The 22,834-nt window shown below is 43.3% G+C and overlaps 1 protein-coding gene across 13 annotated transcripts in view; it reads right to left on the bottom strand.

Moving 5' to 3' along the window:
• STARD3NL (STARD3 N-terminal like) overlaps nt 1-22,834 on the bottom strand; it is a 119,237-nt gene that overhangs the window by 72,302 nt on the left and 24,101 nt on the right. For 7 of the 13 annotated variants that reach the window (XR_004538038.1, XR_004538039.1, XR_004538040.1 and 4 more), the window contains exon 1: nt 6,408-6,592. The gene's annotated coding sequence lies outside the window, so the exon portion shown is untranslated. Of the gene's footprint in view, nt 1-6,184; nt 6,353-6,407; nt 6,595-14,099; nt 14,163-18,344; nt 18,524-22,834 lie in introns of those variants that run through there. The other 6 variants (XM_033930234.1, XR_004538041.1, XM_033930235.1 and 3 more) reach the window with 6 other exon arrangements.

Here is a 22,834-nt window from a genome sequence, read left to right as displayed (position 1 = left end):
ATTCCAAAGTTGTGGAGCTATTACCGAAAACATATCTTGTCGAGGGGTTCCAATAATTTTCAAGGAAGGAACTACTAAGAGTTTTTGGCTAGTTGACTGAAGGGAGTGCAATGTGCTATACGGAATAAGTACTTTACTAATAAATTGAGGTTCGTTAGTGTCAAGGGTTTTAAATGTTAACAATAAAATTTTAAAAAAGTGATGCGGTGGTTGATAGGGAGCCAGTGTGATTTGATCAAGAAAGGAGTAACGTGGTTATATTTTTTACCATTATGAATAAGTTTAACGGCAGTGTTTTGGATGATTTGTAAGCGTTTCTTTTTCTTTTGTGTAATATTTATTAGTAATGAGTTACAATAGTCGAGTTTGGCAATGATTAAAGAGTGGATTAGAATATTTAAAGATTTTAGCTCTAGGAACTTAGAAATTGACCGAATCAAACGTAGTCTAAAAAAGCATGATTTTACGATGTTATTTATATGTTCATGGTAAGAAAGTTTATTATCGATAATGACACCAAGTATTTTTAAAGATGATACAAGCTCTAGGTGAGTGTTATCAAGAGTAAAAGTGACACTCCCAATGTTTGTTTTATTTTTTTTTTAGAAGAACAGTTTCTGGTGCGTAACCAGTACAGGGATTCTAAGACCAGGGCAGGTCTCACAAACACTAGTAAAGCCATGGGGAGAAAGAGATTTTGTACAATGAGTAGTATTGATAAATGAGCAGAGTAAGAGAACAAGGGACCACAATGGGAGCTTCATGACGAAAATTAGCAGAAGCCACAGGGACTAGACTAGAACTCCTAGATAACAAATTATAGAATAGTTCAGTTAGATGGTTCCAGAGGCACAGTAAAACATCATTAGAAGTAAAAACCCTTTTAAAAGAGCTGAAAAACTGCTGAGCAGTGCTTGGAACGGAGCCAAAGGCCCTGTAGTTGTTTCCGGCAGTCAGGTGGGCAGGGAGGGAAGATGGCGGTTCCCTTCCTCTTTGCTCTGCTGGCTGAAGAAAGGGCTGTAGCTTCCTCAATGGCTCTTTTTAAAAGGGCTGAAGAACAGCTGAGCAGTCCTTGGGAGCAAAGCCAAAGGCCCCAAAGTTGTTTCCGGCGGTCGGGTCACCAGGGAAGGGAGGGAAGATGCCAGTTCCCTTCCACTTTGCTCTGCCATTGCTTACTGCAATGGGATGGAGGAAGAGTTGGCCATCAAGAAGAAAATAAATTCTGTAATACTGTTTGGCCGAAGCAACCATCTCGTCTGGAATAGGTCTCTAGACAGTAGTTAGATGTAAATGTGTGACTTGAGGACCAAGTAGCTACTTTTCAAATATCTTCAATGGGAGTGAAACACAAAAAAAGCCACCGATGCTGTCATAGCTCGGACCTTGTGTGTGCTGTAAAACGTCCCTCAAGCTGCAGCCCAGCCTGAACATAGCAAAAAGAAATGCAGGCCCCTAACCATGTGGAAATAGTTTTGTTTAGTTATAGGCACTCCTATTCTGTTAGGGTCAAAAGAGATGAACAGTTGAGGTAAAGATCTGTGTGGCTTAGTCTTTTGTAAATAGTAAGCCCTTTTTTTGAAATAGGAGGTACTGCCTTCTTAAGCCAAGAATATCAAGCAACCAACATAGAGCCATATTCTGTAAATGGCACCCAAAAATCCACATAGATCCCTTGCAGTCTTGTTTTTATGTTAATAAACATTGGCTACTTTTTTTTTAACACATCTTTGGTGACTCTCCTTTGTTTTCAACATACTGTATATGCCTTTTGGTCCACCCCTACTTTTTTGTATGCCACTCACACTCCACCTGGGTTTATTCCCACTTACAAGACTACGCACCATCGCATTTAGGTACCATTATATCGAATAGCTGTAAATGGAATTTTGGCATTTACGCACATATGTGCATACACCAGTATTCAGGTCATTTATATACATTTCTGGTGCCTAAATCGTGGTACCTTCTTTATAGAATTATCCCCTAAAATGTACTGTTACATATCAAGGGGAAAATGTTTGTGTTTACTGATGCAGAACAGATGCAACTGAGTAACTGTCTTTTCCATTAAACAAAATTTGAAAACCGATCTCTCTTCTGAATCGATGCTACTTTTAACTAGAAGTATTGTTCCTTGATTGTTTTGGATTTGTCCTTTTTATTTATTTATAGTGCCTTTGTCACCTCCTGGACTTAGATGAGGAGGGTGGTCGGGTTTTAATGATTTGGATAATTATAATAGGAAAGAATATGATTCTGATGAGGAGCGTTATCTATTATTTTTTATTTTATGCTAGTTATTATAATAGTGAATGGCTGGGGGATAATTTGGAAGGAAGGAAAACGCTGTTATAGTGATATACATGGCTGCTATGATGTATGATTTTGAAGCGTTGTATTTTGAAATACTTTAATAAATAATATTTTTTAAAAGAGGATTTGTCCTTTTGTACAGATGCTTATTAATGTTTATTGTCTGTTGTAGATAAAATTAGAATTTCTTTTCCTTTGTGTATTTTAGATCTCTCTTGGGATTTTTATGTTCATTGTTTTGGCAAGCTCTAAATTAAGTCTGCAATGAATCTTTAAAAAAAAACCTGACTTCTGCTATACACTAATCTGCAGTCCAGTAAATACAGCCACAGAACTAGCACCCTGCACAAAACACTTATAATATTCATGTTTTACATTTAATGTCTCCAGCATGATGAACAAAATACATGTTCTTTCAGTCACTTTGCAATAAGAGGAAGTCTCCCTTTGTAAGAGCACACACTGATAAAGCATATTTTTCCTCTTTTCTACTTCTGTATATAGTACAGTTATGCCTTAATTGATAATTGTCATCTCTCAAGTCCCAACTGTTCCCTGAGTTCCTTCAGTTCAGACAAGTGAGAACACACTCTTGGTCCAACAGAGGGAGACAGAGCAAAGTCCTACTCCCTTCGCTTCATATCCCAGTGCAGTAGGTATCCTATCCATATATCCTTTAAGCAAGCTGTTTCCATAACCAAGCTTGGATCTGTGTCTACTGCCCAATTTTCATATGCCTATATCACCTGTGGCATCTTCCTCTGACCTCCAGTATGCCTGAATTCCTTGGGCAAGTTCCTGGTAGAAAATTTGTCCCCATCCCCGTGAGTTTTGTTGCTGTAAGCTCTGCCTTAACCGCACAAGTCTCAAACACTTAGGATTTTAAAGTGTTTGAGGCTTGTGCAGATGAGGGCAGAGCTTGCAGTGATGGGGGCGAGGACAGGATGGGAAAATGAGTTTCCCGCAGGGAAAAATGTGTCCCCGTGTCATTCTCTAGTTCCTGGACTGGTCTGGCAGGACTCAAGGAATGATAGTTATCATTAGATAAGATATAAAAACTTTACATTCCTCTCTGTCCATGCCAGAACAGCAAGCTCAACAGCCATGTTGTGTTTCTGTTCTCTTTCTATTTAGGCAACCCTATTCAATGCATTTTTGAATTTTTTTTTTTATATATATTTATTGAGAATGGCAAACGGCCCAGACAAATAAGTACACTCACCAAAAAGGCAATACAGGAAGAGGAAATCTCTCCATAGTGGAATGAAAGGCAATGTGGATACAGTGCAAAGTCCAACATAATGAGAAACAGCAGACCATCCCATCCCCACAAGTACAAAGCCAGACTAGGCCATCCGCGATAACATTTTTTAAAACTGGAAAAGCCCTCCAACCCACAGTCAAACAAGCAGTAACCTACATACCTCACTCCACACAACCACACTCACAAGAGACACACTCCATCCACCACAACAGACATCCCAGTCACACCACCCCTACGGATCCCCCCCCCCCCACCCTCAGAGCACAGGTAGTGAAGCAAGAACGCCACAACCCACAAGTTCAGAAGAGCAAACGCAAAAAGGAGTGCATGTAGTCTTCAGGGAGGAAGGAGGTTCTCCATAAAGCAATATAATGCCGCATGTCCAGGCGAGTAGATTTATCATAAAAGCAAATCTCAAATTGTGCCATCTCTCAGCCTGCCACGCCATTGAGCAGTGGATGGGGAGTCCTCAGACGCCCAATATGCCAGGATCAGTTTTTTCATCACCAATGTAGTATTGTACAGGAATCTACATTGAGAGGGAGAAAGGCCTGCTCCTGTAACAATCCCTGAAAGCCCAGAAGGAGGGTGCCATAATCCCACTCGATGGACCAGTGAAGAACAGAATCAAGAAGGCTCAAGAGCTCCTGCCATAGAAAGATCCCAGTGCACTCAAGAAACACATGGATAGGTTCCAGGCTGGCACTTGCACTTGACAAAAAAGGTCAATACTCCACAGTCCAATCTGTGCCCCTCTATGCCTAGTGAGATGAGCTCTGTGTAATATTTTGTACTGCATTTCCTGACAGTCTGCCGACTTAGAAAAATAGATAAAGATCCGAAAACAGTCCAAAAACTGGGAATCTGAGATGCTCTGGCCCAGGTTCCCCTCCCACTTCTCCCGCAACGTGCACATCCCAGGAACCCAGGAGGAGAGCTGCAAAACCCCACACTAGTGGGACAACCGGTTGAGCACAGGCGGGGTAGCCGCAATGATCTGGTCCAAAGGCCCTGAGTCCCAACCCCCCACATTCTCCTGTTTGGCAGAGGACCAGTAATGTCACAATTGTAGAAAGGAGAACAAAAACATGGGGAAGTGCCCATGGCGTCTGGACTTGTTGAAAGGAGGGAAAAGAAGCCTCTGAAAGGTTCAGCAGCTGTACCATGTAACCGAAGACTCATTGCACCCACTCCCGAAACACTGACCATCCCCAGCTAGGCAGGAACCCCAAATTGCCCTCAAACAACAAGGAGAAACCACCGACCGTAAACCCTGGCGGCGCCGCCACCACTGCCAAGCCTGCTGAAAAGGCATCAGAAACTGAGATCGAGCTGCATGTTCCGGCTGAGAGTGTAGTAAGTTTAAGAATTGAAAGGGTTGGCTCCTGCCCACGACCCACCCTGGGGGAAAATAACTATCCTGCCCCATGTAACCCTCATGGGCCCAACTCATTAGTGCGGCAACGTTATATAGTCGTATATCTGGAACATTCAACCCACCAGTCCCTTTAGCCAGAGCCACACGGGGCCACATGGAGAGTCTTAGACCTCCACACGGGGAGCTTTAGACCTCCAGATAAATCGAGACATGAGGGATTTAAAACGAAGTTCATCCTGGTGGCGAAGCCAAAGTGGCACTGTTTGGAGGAGATAAAGTAGTTTAGGAAGCAGGACCATCTTTACCAAGGCCACACAGCCTAACAGGCCCAAAGGAAGATCCTGCCATGCCTGACACAGTTTGCTGATGACATCGAGACGGTGGAGGATGTTCATAGAATAAAAGATAACAAGGTTGGTATTCAAATAGATTCCCAGATAGCGGACCGGGGTGGCTGAAGGCGGGATAGGAAATAAAGCATACCACGGTTCTAAGGGGCTACCAGCCAAAAACAGAAGCTCAGATTTACTGCAATTAACCTGCAGGCCCGATAGCGCCCCAAAGTCCCGCACAATCCCCAAGGCCTCAGCCAAATGGATGGGAGCCTGGTCCAGATACAGTAAGATGTCATTGGCAAACAGACTGATTTTGCATTGGATTTTTATCACTGTATTTTTTAAATTGAACTTTCATGTTTTTATATGTCAGTGTATAATAAATGATCTCCAGAACAACTGTATCCACAGATTTTTGTTTTCACTGTGGATCATTGGGTCTCCCCATTTTTCTTTGTTGTGCTGCACTAAAATCCTGTACCAGTAAACCCTTTTCCCACCAGATGTAACTCACCTTGAGCTCGATTCCCCCTCTAATTCACTAGCTATTTTGATGAAACAATGACTGCGATTCTTTAAATCAACCTTTTTCTCTAGAATGCTCATTACTTCTTCACACGTCACAATCACATTTACAATTGGCTACAACCCTTGAAACCAGACCAGGCTAAAACCAAAGCTACTGAGTCACATACATTCCGTCTGCCCTAACACTCTCAGGCGCCCATGACCCCTACTCACACTCTTTCGGGAACCGGAGGACCGGGTCTCCCCCTTCCTGTGGGTCTGCTCTCTCTCCCTCTCTCTTTCCTCGGTCTAGCGCGTCTCCCCTTTGGACGCTCTGCAGCTCATCTCCCTCCCTCCCCACACCCCCCCCGGTCAAACTCATCATACCTGTCTGATATTGCCCACCAACAATCCCGCTTTCCTTCTCTGGTGCCCGGTCTCCTGACACAACTGCTCTTCCTCCGAGACGTCCCGCCTGGCCGGAAACGGACAGCAGCGTCAGAGGAGGGCGGGACGCCGGGGAAGGGGAAGCAGCGGGCGATCTCAAAACAACAATAGAGAACGGCACGCGGATTGAAGTAGCTCCCGCGGGAGCGCACGAGCCACCTACCTTACCCAGGGCTCGCCCACAGGCGTCCAAGAGCCGCTTCCGCCTCCCTGCACTAGTTCAGCGCAGCCGCACAGGCTCGCACTGATACCCGTTACCTACACGGTTATCAGAGGTCACCTGATCTACTGGCGCATGCGTGCGGCGATCTGGTTGCACGTGGATTTCGCCTTACCCACGGACCAGTGAGTGAGCTGTTTAATCGTTGTTTGCTCCCAAAGTGGTAAGCGTTAAATAATGCACCGGTCGGTTTGGTTTTTTTTAATTCACGTATGTTCTACAAATAATTGTATGCATAAAAAGTATGTACAAATTTGGAGGTAATTAAGTGTAAACAGGGTTATAAATAGATAATGTGACCATTTATTTTTTTCATCAAACGGGACATCTATTAATATTCAGTCCCGCCCCCAATCCTGTCCTAGCCCCACCCCCAACCCCACCCTAGCCCCGCTCCCAATTTCTTCCATTAATTTTCTTGTACACACAATATCTTATTAATTCATAATGGTAAACATAAAATATAAAAAAACCCACAATGCACACTGTACGCAGAGAAAATATTAATTATCATTTACGAGTTTCAGGGTTTTTTGAAAGATGTCAAGGCAGATTACTTTAAAATATGCAATGTCACCTCAGTAACTATAGAAAAATAGGGTAATATAGTGCAAAATATAGACAGCAGATATAAATTCTCAAAACAGACACATTTTGATCACTAAATTGATAATAAAATCATTTTTCCTACCTTTGTTGTCTGGTGATTTCATGAGTCTCTGGTTGCACTTCCTTCTGACTGTGCATCCAATCTTTCTTTCTTTTGCATTCAACATTTCTTTCAGAATCCAGGCCCAACCCCTTTGGGTCCAGGTCTCTCTCTCTTTTCCCTCTGTTACCCTCCCCAGATTCAGTGTCAGTTCTCCTTTCTACCTTTGTTCCAGGTCTCCCTCTCTCTACCCCTGTTTGAACCTCCCATAGTCCTGCATCTGCCTCCTATCTTTCCACTTTTGTCAAAGCCTTTTTCTCTGTAGTTTTTCTAATGTGCTTACAACCCCCCCTTTCTCTGCCTCTTTCTCTCCTTCTTTCCTTCCTCCCTCCCAGCAGATTTTAGCATATCTCTCTCCTCCTTTTTTCCCTTCGGATCTAGTATCTGTCTCCTTCCTCTTTTCCTCCTCCCAGGTCTGGTATCTGTCTCCTCTCCTTCCCCCCTGCTCTGGCATCTCTCTCTCCGCTCCTTTCCTCCTGTTCTTCCCTGGTCTAACTTCTCAATTTATTTTCTGCCTCTGTCTAAATTCTTTTTTATTATTCAGTCATCAATTTCCCTCTTTCACTGTATCTACCTATAGCTTGCCACTTCTTTCCCTCACCCCTTCCAGTAACTAACTCTATCCTCTTCCCTCAATCCTGCATGTGCCCTTTTTTCTTTCTCCTCCCCACTTCCTTCCAGTGTCTGCTCCCCCTGTCCCTCACACTTCCATTCAGCGGCTGTCTCTCCTCTCCCCCACTTCCATTCAGTGTCTGTTTCCCTCTCTCTAACCCTTCCATCTACTGTTCACCCTCTATCTCGCTCCTTCCATTCACTGCCCTCTGTGCTCTTTCCATCCAGTGTCCGCCCTCTCTCTCTTTCTCTCTCTTCCATATGGCATCTTCTCTCTTTCTATGCTCCTTCCATAAACTATCCCGTGCCCATTCTCTCCTTTGTACATGATTGATTTCAGCTCTATCACCTCTCCGTTTTTCTCTCTCTGTCACAACCCCTTCCCCTATGCTCTGGCATCTCTCTCTCTTCTCCTTTCTTTCCTTCCCCCATGGTCTGGAATCATCTCTTCCCTGATTCCCGGCATCTCTCTCCTTTCCTTTTCTTCCATCTCTCCCTCCCCCTTCATGCTCTGACATCTCCTTCCTTTTCCCTTGGTCTGGCATATCTTCCTCCTTCCCTCCAAGCCCTAGCATTTCCTTTCATTCCCTACCTCATCTTCCTTCAACACTCTCCCCAATTCTCTCCCTCTCTGCTCCCTTTCCTCCTTGTCACCCAAGGCCTGGTGTCCTGAACTTCATCGGGCAGCAGCAGCATTCACAATTCACTGCTGTTGCCGGCTTCAGGCCTTCCTCTCTGTCGGATCCTGTCTTCATGAAAACAGGAAATAGGCAGGATCCAGCAGAGAGCAAGGCCTGAAGCCGGCAACAGCAGCGAATTGTAAATGCTGCTGCTGCCCGAAGAAGGTAATGGAACACCGAGGCAGACCGCTTCTCCCACCTCCCTGCCGAACCCCCGCTGACCCTCCTATCTCTCCCTCCCGAACCTCCCAGCGAGTTGACAACCTCCCTCCAGTAGTGTCGGCAGCCGCAGCAAACTAAACAGGCTGCTTCGCGGCTTTCTCCTGCCCACGAATCCCTCTGCCGCGTCACCGATGACGTCATCGGTGACGCTTCACCGGCAGGAGAAAGCCGCGAAGCAGCCTGTTTAGTTTGCTGCAGCTGCCGACACTACTGGAGGGAGGTTGTCAACTTGCTGGGAGGGTTGGGAGGGAGAGATAGGAGGGTCAGCGGGGCCTGAATCCAGGCTGCGATCCCCTGTCCTGTTGTCCCCACTCACAGCTTTGGGACGCCCTCTCTGAAAACGGGACATTTCGGCATCCCGAAGCTGTGAGTGGGGACAACGGGACAGGGGATGTGAAAAAGGGACTGTCCCGTTCAAAACGGGATGTATGGTCACCTTATAGATAGAGCCAGTGGTGTAGTAAGGGGGGGGAGCGAACTGCCCTGTGTACCATCTTTGCGGGGGGGACACACGTTTCCTCTTTCCACTGCAACCCCTCCCTCCCCTGCATACCTCTTTAAATGTTCACCGGTGTGATCAGCATCTTCAACCCACTGCTCGCGCCAGTCTTAGCTCCCTTCTGATGTCACTCCTTGGTTGCAGGACATGACGTAACATCAGAAAGGATCCAAGGCTGGCACAAAGTGTGTGGACGATGCTGCTCACACCAGTGAACATTTCAAAAGGTGGGCAAGGGGGAACCAAGCTGCAGGGAAAGAGTGGGAGATGCACGGCTTAGCAATGCCAAGCGCCATAACGCCAGGTGTTAACCTCTCATGCTATGCCACTGGATAGATAGAGCATGAGATTAAGCTGCTCTAACTATAACCTTTAGTTAACTCAATGAAAGATTTACCTTATATAATGAAACCCTCACCATGGGAATTGAGCAGTAGTGGCTCGTGGCCAGTAGGGGGTGATGTCTATGGGACGGTAATGGAATGGATGTCAGGACATAATAGTGCAGTATTTTGTGGAATTTTTCTACAAAAGGGCATGTTTTTCGTATGATTCTGGGTAACTCTAGTTAGATACAAGCATATGTGTTAGTTAAGGCCACACCCAAATTGAAGCATACGAAAAACTGGTGAATAAAAATCTGATTATAGATGTAGCCAAGGCCAGAAAAACACACTACAGATTAATATTAAGGGAAAGCATAATAATATTATTTTTTATGTACTTTGCTGTTAGACTAGATCATGGAGGAAATCAGGATATACATAGACTCCATTTTGGGTTCTTTGTCTTTCTGTGTCTTGTACTCCAATTTGTGATCAGCCTATGTCCCAAGTCTTTGTTCAGGTTTCCCGCTCCTAGCAACGTGGTTCTAATTGATACCAGATGTGCCTTAGGCCGGTTAGAAAAAATATTAGATTACGTATCCCAACCTGAGATACATATAAATGGTTTAACTAGAAATGAATGGTCTGAATGGATGTGGGGCCCCAAGCAAGTGCTGAATGAATGGATATGAAAGAATTTATATTAAAAATGAAATAGTTTATAAAAAGAAATTTAAAGGAAGCCTGAGCACAATATCTGGAAATAATTAGCAGTCTCTAGCATAGAAAGGGGGAAAACAGCCCCTCCTTCTCTTTCTCCTTTTTCTCCAAGGCTGACCAATTTTCAGCACTGTTTGTAGGTGTAACATGAAACTTAGTTTTTCAAAGCAGGCTTAGAACATTTCAGCATCTTGCCTGACACATAGACAAATTGTCTGAAATAAGTTTTAAGAATGATAAAAGGAATATTGGATATGTTATAAAATGTTAATGTATATTCAGAAATGAATGTAAACAAAACAAATGTAATTTCTGAAATTTTTAAACGTAGAGGAATTTTCTTTGTCTAACTTTAAACACCACCTCTGTTAGTTTTATTGGCTGACAAGCCAATGATGTCACACTGAGCCAAAGATATATAATGGGGTGCTTCAAAGTATTGAGCTGAGTTCATTATCAGAAGGCCAGCATTTTGGCAACTATAACGACCTCCCACTAACGCAACTAGCCTTTTGATGTCCATGATAGAAAAATAAACAATAAAATTCAATATTTTGGTAAAACCTTGCGTTAGCATCATTTTCCAGGGGGGAGGTAAAAGGAAGGGAGAAGAGGTGCTGCTGGACCTGGCAGAAAGAGAGGGAAAGGAAAGGTGCTACACACTGGAGGGGAGGGTGATATGGTGCATGGGGAGAAAGCATGGTGGGTTGGGGGTGGGAAGGAGGGTTGACACTCCAAGGAAGAGGCAAGGACAGAGAGAGAAAGCGTGGAGGAGGCAGAAAGTATTGGGCTCATGGAGAGGGCGAGATGGATGGGGAGGCAGAAAGGAGAAATGTTACACTGGGGAAGGCGAGAGAGATGCTGAATGAAAGGGTAGTTGAGAAAAGGAGAGATGGTAGATCTGGGGATGGTGGGGTCCATCGCTGCAGCTGCGTGGATGGAGATGAAAAAAAGGGAAGATGCCAGACCTCCGTGGGAAGGAAGGCAAACGCAAGGGGAGGACAGAGATGGAAAATGGTTAGAATGAAGAAAGAAGGAGACCCTGGCAAGCGAGTTATCAGAAGACAACCAGAGTCTGGGACCAACAAGATTTGAATAATGAACAGACAACAAAAGGTAGAAAAAATAATTTTATTTTCTGTTTTGTGATTACAATATGTCAGATTTGAAATGTGTATCCTGCCAGAGCTGGTATTAGACAGCAAACGTGAACTAGGATCTAAGAAAGGAAAAATCTTTTTTGTTTGTTTATTTTGTTTATACCACAGTGCCAGTGTGGATAGGAGAGGGCAAAGGGGGTGAAGAGGCTATAAAAGAGGTGAAGAGGCTATAAAATAACCCCACCAGGATGTTAGAAAAAAGCATCCACTTGGGCAGGAAAATCAAAATTTTTTTTCCTGAATCGGGCAGCACTACCGTGCAGTGCCGCGTACCCCTCCCCCCAAGCAGTTAATGGTGGTAAGGAACGAGGGGTGCTCTAACTGCGGGAATAAAGCTTTTTCACTGTTCTCACAGGCAGTGAAAAGTTTTGTTCCCATGTCTGCGGTGAGTCTTTGGCGTCTCTATAGGCATGGGCAAACCATGGCCCACTGCAGCTCGCCGCGGTATTTGCTCACCGTGTCATTCTCTACTCTGTGGAAATTTCTCTTCATATTCATTTTTAGCCTTCTTTATCAATGCTTTATATCTAACTTACCAGTGCAAATGCCACTTTTTATTTTCTTCATTTGGATCCTTTTTCCATTTTATGAAGGGTGTTCTTTTGGCTCTAATAATCTCTGTCATTTCACTTTTTATAACCATTCTGCCTGTAAATGTGGGCAGCTACTTTCCCGGAAGTGGTGGAGACAGAGACTGTGTCTGAATTCAAGAAGGCGTGGGATAGGTACATGAAAGAGATAATGGCTACTGCAGATAGGCAAACTGGATGAACCATTTGGCCTTTATCTGCCATCATGTTTCTATGTGCTTGTAAGATAGGCATAATTTTTACATGCCTCTACTATTCAAATCTTCATGTTTAATAAAAAATCTTTTTCACCTTGAAACAAATTTGTTCCATCTGCCCCATGCTTGAACTATCATCCCTCTATTAGCACTAGCATAGGAGCCAACTTTTCAAAATTATTGGGAGTAGAGAATGACACGGGGAAAAAATCTGTCCCCGTCACTGCACCGTTCCCGGCCCACTATCCTCTGCACCGCCCCGTCACCGCTGTTCCCTTCACCGCCCCGTCACCGTCACCGGCATCCCTTTCACCGCCCCGTCACTGCCACTGCCATCCCATTCATCGCCCCGTCACCGTCCCCGCAGCATCCATATAAGCCTTAGTACTGCAATATTTAGCTTATTCCTTTCTTATAAATCAAAGTTCCTGCTGCTGAACTAGAGAAAGAGATGTTCAGCTGGCAGGGCTTTGTTTATACATTTTTATCAACACAACTAATATACTACTTTATCCTAAAGCAAAAAATAAATAAATAAATAGAATTTTTTTTTCTACCTTTGTTGTCTGGTTTCTGCTTTCCACATCTTCTCATTCAATTCCTTCCATCCACTGTGTGTCTTCTCTCTGCGTCTTCCATTTGCTGTTACTGTGCCTCTCCCTTCACCCCCTCCCACAATTGGTCTAGCACCCATCTTCTTCCCTCCACTCCCCCATAGTCTGGCATCTGTCTTCTTCCCTTCCAACGTCTTCTCCCCACTCTGCCTTCCACATTTCCCTTCAGGGTCTGTTCCTCTCTACCCTCTTTCAATGTCTGTTCTATTCCTTTCCACCACCACCCTTCCCTCCCTCCTTTACCATCTGTTCCTTTCTACCACCCTTCTTTCATATCTTCTATCAGTCCCCCCACCATCACTAGCAGTCTCTCTTCTCCCTTACCATGAGCAAATAGAACTTCTGAAAATTGTATTGCTGAGGCATTATTTCTAATGCCTCAGCATTAGACATCAATTTTATAATTCTTACTGTCTGCTCTGATTTCATTCATAATTTGGTTTGTGTTGTGGCTGAGGATTCCATGAGGCATTTAACCTTTTCCTGTCTCTTGAACTGTGATTTCAAGTTGATTCCTTCAATAATGGAGTCTCACGGCAGTAGCAGTTTTCTCTTTTGGGCTCTTTTGACATTGTTTAAGGGATTTCTTGTACATTTGGTGCTGGTCTTCTTTGATGAGGTCACTTCAGAATCTATTTCCAAGGAAGAGAAACTTTTTCCCTTTCACTCCCTCCTTCTTTGTGTGAGCCGGGAACACGCGGTCCTTGCAGCCCCCACCCACACGCCGGCTCGATCGTTTAACCAGCTTCCTCTCTCCACCTCACCTTAGATTGCCGGCTTTCTTTTTCGGCGACCGGCACACTTTCAAAGAGCCGCGCATGCGCGGCTGCTCAAAGTTCAATCTTCTGCTCTGCTGCAACTTCCTGTTTCCGGTTGGGTCAGAGCAGAAGATTGAATACTGAGCAGCCGCGCATGCGCGGCTCTTTGAAAGCGTGCCAGTCGCCGAAAAAGAAAGCCAGCAAACTAAGGTGAGGTGGAGAGAGGAAGCTGGTTAAACGATCGAGCCGGCGTGCGGGTGGGCGGGTGGGGGCTGCGGGGACCACGCGATTCTTGATGCCTCACTGCGCTGTCAAAACCATTCACCACTCCACGGGGCGGTGAATGGCCTTATCCCCGTCCCCGCAGAGGCTGCTATTTTTCATTCCCCGTTTTGGCGGGTTACCCACGGCTAAACGCGGTAGCCGCGGGTAAACCGCCACCGTGTCATTCTCTAATTGGGAGTGCACAATATCCTCCCTTCCCCAGTCACCACCAAAAACAGAAACAGTGTTACATTTTGTTTAACTTCAAGGTGTGGTAAGCTCACCTGAAACTGGGAAAAATCCAGTGCTGAGAAGCAGCAAACTGTTCCGCTAATGGCCACAGTAACCTGCAAAAACACACTTAGAACCTATAAATCAAGCTTGTTACGCTACTGCAGAACTGAAAGAGCTCAAACAGCAACCCTGTCTGTGAAGAACCAGCACTTCAATAATTACACAAGGCAACAAAAAAATTTTCAGAGTCATCTGACAATACAGCACATTTTTCTAAATCAGTTTTTCACACTGATTTCAGATCTGTTATTAGTTTTTGTCAGTCACGTAAACTTTTAAAGTTATGACTAATGTTAGTTTATAGCATTTTAGCACATAGGGTTTTAAGAATTGCAGCATCAATTTAAAGAAATGTTGCAGTACCTTTGGTTCAAAGTCAAATAAGCACACAGCATAGCATAATTATACTGAACTATGTCACTTAGCAATCAATATTTCTTCAAAAATGCTTAGAGTATGATTTCTTTTTGTGAGTTGTTGTCTGGATGGTAACGGCACAACATCCAGCAGTAGTCGGCCATCATACTCTCATTCCAGAAACCTTGGTAGCGATGCTCCATTAACTGAATGTCCTGGTGAAAATGTTCTCCTTGCTCCTCACTCACCATACCAAGATTTTCCAGAAAAAAAAAAGTCAAGATGTGAGTGCCAAAAGTGTATTTTTAATGACATGCGACTGCCAAGTTTCTGATATGAGTCAAGGAGTTTGCTTTACGCATGGCCTTTACCAGGCTCTTCATCAACCCCAGTGGCATAAATTTCACACTGCTTGTCCCTGGTTTATAGGTATCCCTCAGCTGCCAGACACACCTGACATAATGTTCAGCTGTAGATCTGCTATCCCACAAGCACAGGAAACAGCAGTATTTAGTGAATCCTTCTTGCATTCCCATTAGCGTGCTAGTGACCTTCAGATCACCACAGATGTTCCACCGGTGTGTTTTATAACTGATTGCTTCTAGTAAATTCTTCATATTCTCATAAGACTCCTTTAGGTGAGCAATTGGTATACTTGGTTTGGAATTTCTGTTGTGCACTGCCTTCAAGCTTCTCTGTGAAGAATCAATGAAGAGACGCCATTCATCTGGACAATGCACTTGTGACAAACTGTTGAAGAGCCCGTTGATGTCATGACAAAAGCACAATGACCCATTTACAGTGAAGAATGTTGTTAACTTATGATTCCTTTTTCTGTAATGAGTTATATTAGCATCTTCTGCAAGCAAGTGCTTTTGCTTAAGCCTTGAAGCAAGAAGTTCTGTTTTTTCTTTTGAAAGGTTTAGATCACTAATAATATCATTGAGCTCAGCTTGTGTAAAGGTCTCTGGTTCTGAATCTTCATCATTCACATAATCAGGATCAGATAATTCTGGATTGTGACCAGCTGCTGCATCATCATCACATTCCTCATCTTGTTCCACAGAAGCAAGTCCATCTTGTGGAGGTACAGGGACAAGCAATGAGTCATCATGAGGAACAGGCCTAATAGCAGAATCCAGAGTAGGATATATAATTTTGTGCTTAGTTTTAGCTGAGTATCCACTTATGTTCACAAGGCAAAAGTAGCAATCTTTAATATGGTCTCGCGGTTCCCTTCATATCATTGGGATTGCAAATGACCGCTGCCTTTCGTCGATTGAGCCAGTCACAAAGTCCGTTGGAACAACTAGTACAAATGGTATTTGGAGCCCAAGATTTATCCTGGTCACCCAGTGGACAGCCAAAGCACAATTTGTGCTTTCGTCGTGAATGAACCACAAACGTATCAGAAACTATCTGGATGATTAGTACAATGTCTTGGCATGATAAAGACTGATATTAATCACCGTCTGTAGCATAAAAAAACAAAACATCTGTCATTAACCCTCTTATAGATTTATCCTATAAACGCATGATATATCACCCAATTAATGATATATAATGAGCCTCATTACAAAAATGTGACGTGCTAGTGAAAAGCTAAACACAGATTTGAAATCAGCATGTAAAATGCTACAAAACCCACCCAACATTAACTCTGATGAAAATGATGTGTTGCCCTGTGTTAACAAACTGAGATCTAGAACAGGGTTTCTCAACTTTTTCAAGCCAAGTACCCCCTAATTCTAACAAATATCAACTGAGTACCCCGACCAGGCTCCACCCCAGAACTGACCAGGCTTTGCCCCAAATCCGACCAGACTCTGCCCCTGACCCCACTTCCATAATAAAAGTACTAATTGTAATGTAATTTCTTCCATCCATTTTTCATACACACACAATATATTCTTATTAATAAATAATGGTAACTACAAAATAAAAAAAAAACAAAACACACTACCGCACAGAAAATGTTAATTATCATTTATATTCGGAGGGGGGGGTTCAAAGAGGTCAAGGCAGATGACTTCAAAATATGCAATGTCACCTCAGTGACAACTATAGAAAAATAGACAAATATAGAGCAATAGACGAATATAGTAACAACTACAGAAAAATAGACAAATATAGAGCAGATATAAATTCTCAGAACTGACACACGAAATTGAAAATAACATCATTTTTCCTACCTTTATTGTCTGGTATTTTAATGAGTCTCTGGTTGCACTTCCTTCTGACTGCATCCAATATTTCTTTCTTTCTGCCTCCTGCACACTTCCTCTCCTCTGGACCTCATTCCCTTCCCCAACCAACATCTTTCTCTGTCCCTCCATGAGTCCAACTTTTCCTCCTCTCTCCTCCACCCCTGTTGGCAACATGTCTCCTTCTTTCTCTCTCACTATCCAGCTATCTTGAGAGTTCCAGGTATTTCTCCCACCTCCAACATTTCTTCCTCTCTCATCCCCTGGATCATGTGCATCATTTTTCACCATTGCCCATCAGCCCCATGCCCATTTCTCCTTCAATCCCCCCTCTCCAGCACAATGTCAAATCTCTCCCTCTATCACTATGTCCAACATTACTCCCCTTGCATCCCCTTCAATCTGTTCCGTCTCTACCACCATATCCAACATGTCTCCCTCTCATAATTCTATTTCCTCTACATCTCTACCTCACTCCCCTCTCTCTCTGCCCAACTTTCCTCTTTCTTCCTTTCCCCATGTACACCATCTCTTTCCCTCTCACACACACTGATGCCCAACAATTCTCTCTTTCTATTCCCTCCCTGCTATGTCCCGTTAGTGCCCCCTTCCTCCCTCCCTTCTGGGTCCCATGTTCATGCCCTCACCCTTCCTTCTGTGTTGAGATTGTACCCCTCCCTTCCTTCTAGCCTTTGTCCCAAAATCATGCCCCTCCCATGTCCCAATGCACTCCTCCTCCCCCCTTTCTCCCAGATCATGTCCTCTTGTTCGAGCTGCACTTGCTCCTTCTGCCTTCAGCGAAAATTGTTGGGGGGGACACACACAGGCAGCGGTTCACACACTGCACATAGCTGACCCACAAGCTTTCCCTCTGAAGTTGGAGAAGTCTTCCGGCTTAGCTACGAGCAGTGTGTGAATCTCTGCCTGTGCGTCCCCCCCCCCAACAAGTGCCGCTGAAGGAGATAACTGGGAACACCCCCCTCTTCCCCCCCCCGGGCCGACGTGGAAGGCTTTCCTCTGATGAGCAGGAAGGAGGGATCCCCTTTGGCAGATGGGAGGGCAGGAAGGAAGGATCCCCACTTCACTTTTGCAATATTGTAGTTATAACAACATATAATACATGTCCAAGATCAAAAATCAGAGATAGAAAATAGAAATAATGAAAGAAGATAAAAAGTTAAAAATAAAATAAAACAAATTTAAGAGATAGAAAAGTCTCTGAAGCAGCCTGATAACAGACAGTCATATTTTAGTGCAGGTCTTAATACAACTCCCGGCATAGCACACTTCACAGATCTGTCACTGGCAGAGCTTAAGAGCATCAAAGAAATTAACATTTCTAAAACATATCCACTAAAACTGTTATATGTAGTGCCTTCATCAGGAGCCTACAAACCTAGTTACACATCAAACATATGAATTAAAACTTTAAAAGATCAAATGTATCATGATTTAAAAGAAGTAATAATTTAAAAGCATTCTGTAAAACCAAAACCACAAACAAATGAAATTACAAATACAAATATTAAAATAAAAAGTGTTGCAACAAATATATTGATCTAAAGATGCAAATGAATAAAATTACAAAACAAAAACACTGGTAGTGTTGAGTTTTATACACATAAAGATTATTAGAGTTCTACATGAATAAAGAAAGCTTTTGAAAAATCATACCCTGGTAACGCATCTCTTCTTCACAACTCTGCTTGGACTTTTATCGTCGTGGAGTTTTCCTTTTGATTCTCTTTGGGTCTTCATTTGTATTGTGTTCAACAGAAAAGGAAATGCATTTCTGTTTTTATTTCTCCAGTGTTGAAGTATTTGCTGAGCCTTGCTGTAGCTGATGCAGTTCTCTAAGCACAGAATAAAACAGTTGAAACAAAACCACAAACTGAAATGCACAGAATCAGAGTGGAATTACACTTCTCCCTCCGTATTTGCGGTAGATACGTTCCAGCTATAGCCGCAAATATGGAAAAACCGCGAATAACTATTGTATATGTTATTCGCAGTTTTTTGTAAAAGATAGCAGTTTTGTTATTAAAACCGCGAATAACATATGCAATAGTTATTTGCAGTTTTGTGAAAGGACTACTACTAAATACTATTAATATTCACAATGTTGGTAGAATAATGATACAGTACTGTATTATTGAATACTGTAACAATATTTATTGAACAATACAAGTAATAATCTCAGGGTAAACAAAAAAGTTCAATAGAGTAGTGCTTTCTCAACAAGGAAAAAAAGAAATGTTCAATACAAGCACTGCAGGAGGAGGAGACGAAGAGGATAAGCGAGCACCAGGGGCCTCCTCAGGCAGTGGAAGTGGGTCCTCAGTATGAGGAAGACGAAGAGATGAAGGTGATGCTTCCTCATGGGTGGAAGAGGTGGATTGTGAGGCAGTGGATGGAGAGGTAGTCCCTCTCGGTATCTTTTGGAAATATATTGTGATTTCCATCTGGCTCTTCTCCTTGAGCATTTCTTTATATATATATTTTTGTATGTTGAAATCGTCACTTCTGCTAACTCCCTCACCTTTAACGCATGTACCATGGATGGGTCGATGTCATAGAAAAAGTCATTCACACCATTGAACCTGCGTATGCCCTCTGCAATGTTATCCAGTGTAAACTTGTCTTCTGGCACCTCTTCTTCTACCCTCCTTCCTCCTCTTCATCTGGTATTGCCTCTCCTTCAGGAACACTAGGTCAATGAGATCATCTTCCGTTAATTCATTTGCTCTGGGGTCTATTAAGTCTTGAATGCCCTCCATATCCATATCTTCAAAGCCTTCCCTACCCACCTACTTTGCCAAGTCAATGATGTCTTCCATAATTTCTTGGCCTGGCTCTATGATATTGACAGTGTTATCCTTTTTTACACATTCAGGCCAAAGATTCTTCCAGCACAAGTTCACTGTCTCTGGCTTGACAGCTTTCACCGCTCTTTCAATAATATTGATTGCATCTGAAATAGTGAATTCCTTCCAATTTTTCATGATGTTCTCAATGTTGTGGCCTTCATCCATAGCGTGAACAATCCTCTCTAATGAATACCGTGTGTAGTGTGCTTTGAAGGTCTTTATTACTCCCTGGTCGAGAGGCGGGATGATAGATATATTGGGGGGCAAGTAAACGATCTCAACATCCTCTGTGTGGAACTCATGTGTGTCTGGGTGTCCAGGGGCATTGTCCAATGCCAACAGAACCTTGAATTCCATTCCTTTATTGGCCAGGTATTTTCTTACGTCTCACTGATGAAACCACTCTAGAAACAGAGCTCTTGTTGTCCAAGCCTTCTTGTTGCTCATCCAGTAAACAGGCAGCTGAAACTTATCTTTTCCCTTCAAGGCTCGGGGGTTTGTGGCTTTATAAATCAATGTTTGCTTTATCATATGGCCTACTGCATTTGCGCAAAGCAGTATGATCAATCTATCTGTTGCATCCTTGAAACCTGGTGCTCGCTTATCCTCTTTGCTAATGAAAGTCGTCTGTGGCATTTTCTTCCAAAAGAGAGCAGTTTCATCGGCATTGAATGTCTGCTCAGGTTCATATCCTTTATCTTCAATAATTTGCTTAAAGGTAGCAGGGAACTCTCTAGCTGCCTCTTGGTTGGCAGATGCTGCTTCTTCTGTCACTCTAACATTACGCAGGCCATACCTGTGACGGAATTTATCAAACCACCCTTTACTGGCCAGAAAGTCGGTGGATTGTGACATTCCACTTTCCCTGCTCTTCAAGTTTTCATACAAAGACTTTGCCTTTCCTCTTATCATCAGAGTCTATCGGTATTCTCTTTTTGTAGTAATCCTGCACCCACAGAAATGTTCCAGCTTCCGTGCGAAAGAGATTGGCATCTCGCACAACATGTAATCTCTTTGCACCTGCTGGTGCAGCTGCTGCAACAGCTTCACGGATTTATTTTTCATTCTTTTTTATGTACTGAATGGTTGACTAATTAATGCCATAGTGTCGAGCAACAGCGGAGGAGGACTTTACTCTCTCAAGTATATCCAATAATTCTACCTTTTCTTGTAAGGTTTTCACTTTTTTTTCCCTTTTGGGAGCACTTTCAGTAATAATAATAACTTTATTCTTGTATACCGCATTATCATGGAAGTTCTATGCGGTTAACAGATGAAGAGACTGTACATTTACAGCGAAGTTACATTTTCGGCGATGATACATTTACAGTGAAGTTATTTTTACAGCTAGGTTACATTTGCAGTGAAGTTACATTTGCTGTAAGTTACATACAGCGGTGTTACATACAGCAGTGTTATATATGGCGGTGATACATACTGCGGAGTACGATAAGGCAGAGCAGAGGCATTTAGTATGGGGAGTAACGAAGACGGGATAATTAGTTGGATTGAGTGATCCTTTTTGTTAAGCCATTTAGTGGCTAACAAGATTGGAGGAGTCGGAGAGTCTGGAGGTAAGTCAAGGTCAGAGGAGGAGGCAAGGAAGAGGGGGGGGAGAAGTTAGAGGAATTTGTCAAAAAGGTAGGTTTTGATTGACTTCCTGAACATTTGATAAGGGGGGGAATTGGAGATGAGGGCTGTGAGGCATTTGTTCCATTTGCCGCTTGGAATGCTAGGGTTCTGTCGAGGAATTTCTTGTAGAGGCAGCCCTTCAGGGAAGGAAAGGAAAATAGGTAGGTGTTTCGTGTACGAGCGAGGCCTGCAATTTCAAGGTGCTCAGATAGGTAGATTGGTGAAGAGCCTGCTAAGGTTTTGAAGCAGAGGCAGGCAAATTTAAAGATGATCCTTGCCTCCACCGGTAGCCAGTGGAGTTTAGTGTAATAGGGGCTTACGTGGTCATATTTTTTGAGGCGGACGGCAGCATTTTGAACTATTCTTAAACGCTTGATGGTGTTTTTATAGGAGCCCATGTATATGATGTTACAATAGTCCAGTATGCTTAAGATTAGTGATTGGACCAGAAGACGAAAGGAGAGGTGGTCGAAGTGGCGTTTAATGGTGCGAAATAGCACTTGAACTTTTGTGCTTTGTAGCCATGGTGGGAGACCTGACTTGTTCCTGAAGGAGAGGCAATATCCCAAATATATTAGTGCTTTTGGAAGGCAAGTAGCGATTCAGAATGCTTTTGGCAGGCAAGCAGCAATTCACAATGCTTTTGGCAGGCAAGCAGCAATTCACAATGCTTTTGGCAGGCAAGCAGCGATTCACAATGCTTTTGGCGGGCAAGCAGCGATTCAAGAGCTTTTAGAGCTTTAAGCATGCAAGCAGTGATTCAGAAAGCTTTAAGCAGGCAAGCGATTTTCTCCATGCATGCTGGGAAGCAGTGTTTTTCACTGTGCATGATGTGAACCAGCGATTTTCAGGGTGAAAGTTTTGAAACTTCGATTTTGTAGGAAAAAACATGGAAGCAGAGTGAATGTTGGTAAACACTAAACTTTTTTTACAGTACAGCAAAAGTAAAGGAACTTTAATCATGATGTAATTTTTGGGGGGCAGAGTCACCAGATGAAAATCGTGAATATGTTAAACCGCGAGTGCCAAAACCACGAATACCGAGGGAGAAGTGTAGATTTTATTGATATTAACATTGTCCTATGACTCTTTTGCATATTTAATGAGTTTGAGTTTAAATGGTATAAAACAGTGGTCTCAAACTCGCGGCCCGGGGGCCACATACGGCCCGCCAGGTACTATTTTGAGGCCCTCGGTATGTTTATCATAATCACAAAAGTAAAATAAACCGTTTCTTGATTATATGTCTCTTTAGCTATAAATTACAATATTATTATTGAGACTTAGGGCTCCTTTTACGAAGGCATGTTAGGGCCTTAACCCACAGAATAGTGCACGCTAAAATGCCGCACACACTAGCCGCTATCGCCTCCTCTTGAGCAGGCGATAGTTTTTCAGCTAGCGTGCACTATAGCGCGTGCTAATCCGGTGCGTGCATTAAAAAACACTAGCGCACCTTCGTAAAAGGAGCCCTTAGCCAAAAGGAAAAGTTTATATACTATAAAGAGTTTTTACCTCATGCAAAATTGTCATTTCTGTAATAAGACATTAACTATTTTTTTCTGGGGCCCTCCAAGTACCTACAAATCCAAAATATGGCCCCGCATAAGGTTTGAGACCACTAGTATAAAAGGTTTTAATGACTGTTGTGACCAGTCAGGCTCC

Source organism: Geotrypetes seraphini, chromosome 2 (genome assembly GCF_902459505.1).
Source record: "Geotrypetes seraphini chromosome 2, aGeoSer1.1, whole genome shotgun sequence".
In the NCBI taxonomy this organism is placed as follows: domain Eukaryota; kingdom Metazoa; phylum Chordata; class Amphibia; order Gymnophiona; family Dermophiidae; genus Geotrypetes; species Geotrypetes seraphini.
This window is presented reverse-complemented; position numbering and strand designations above follow the sequence as displayed.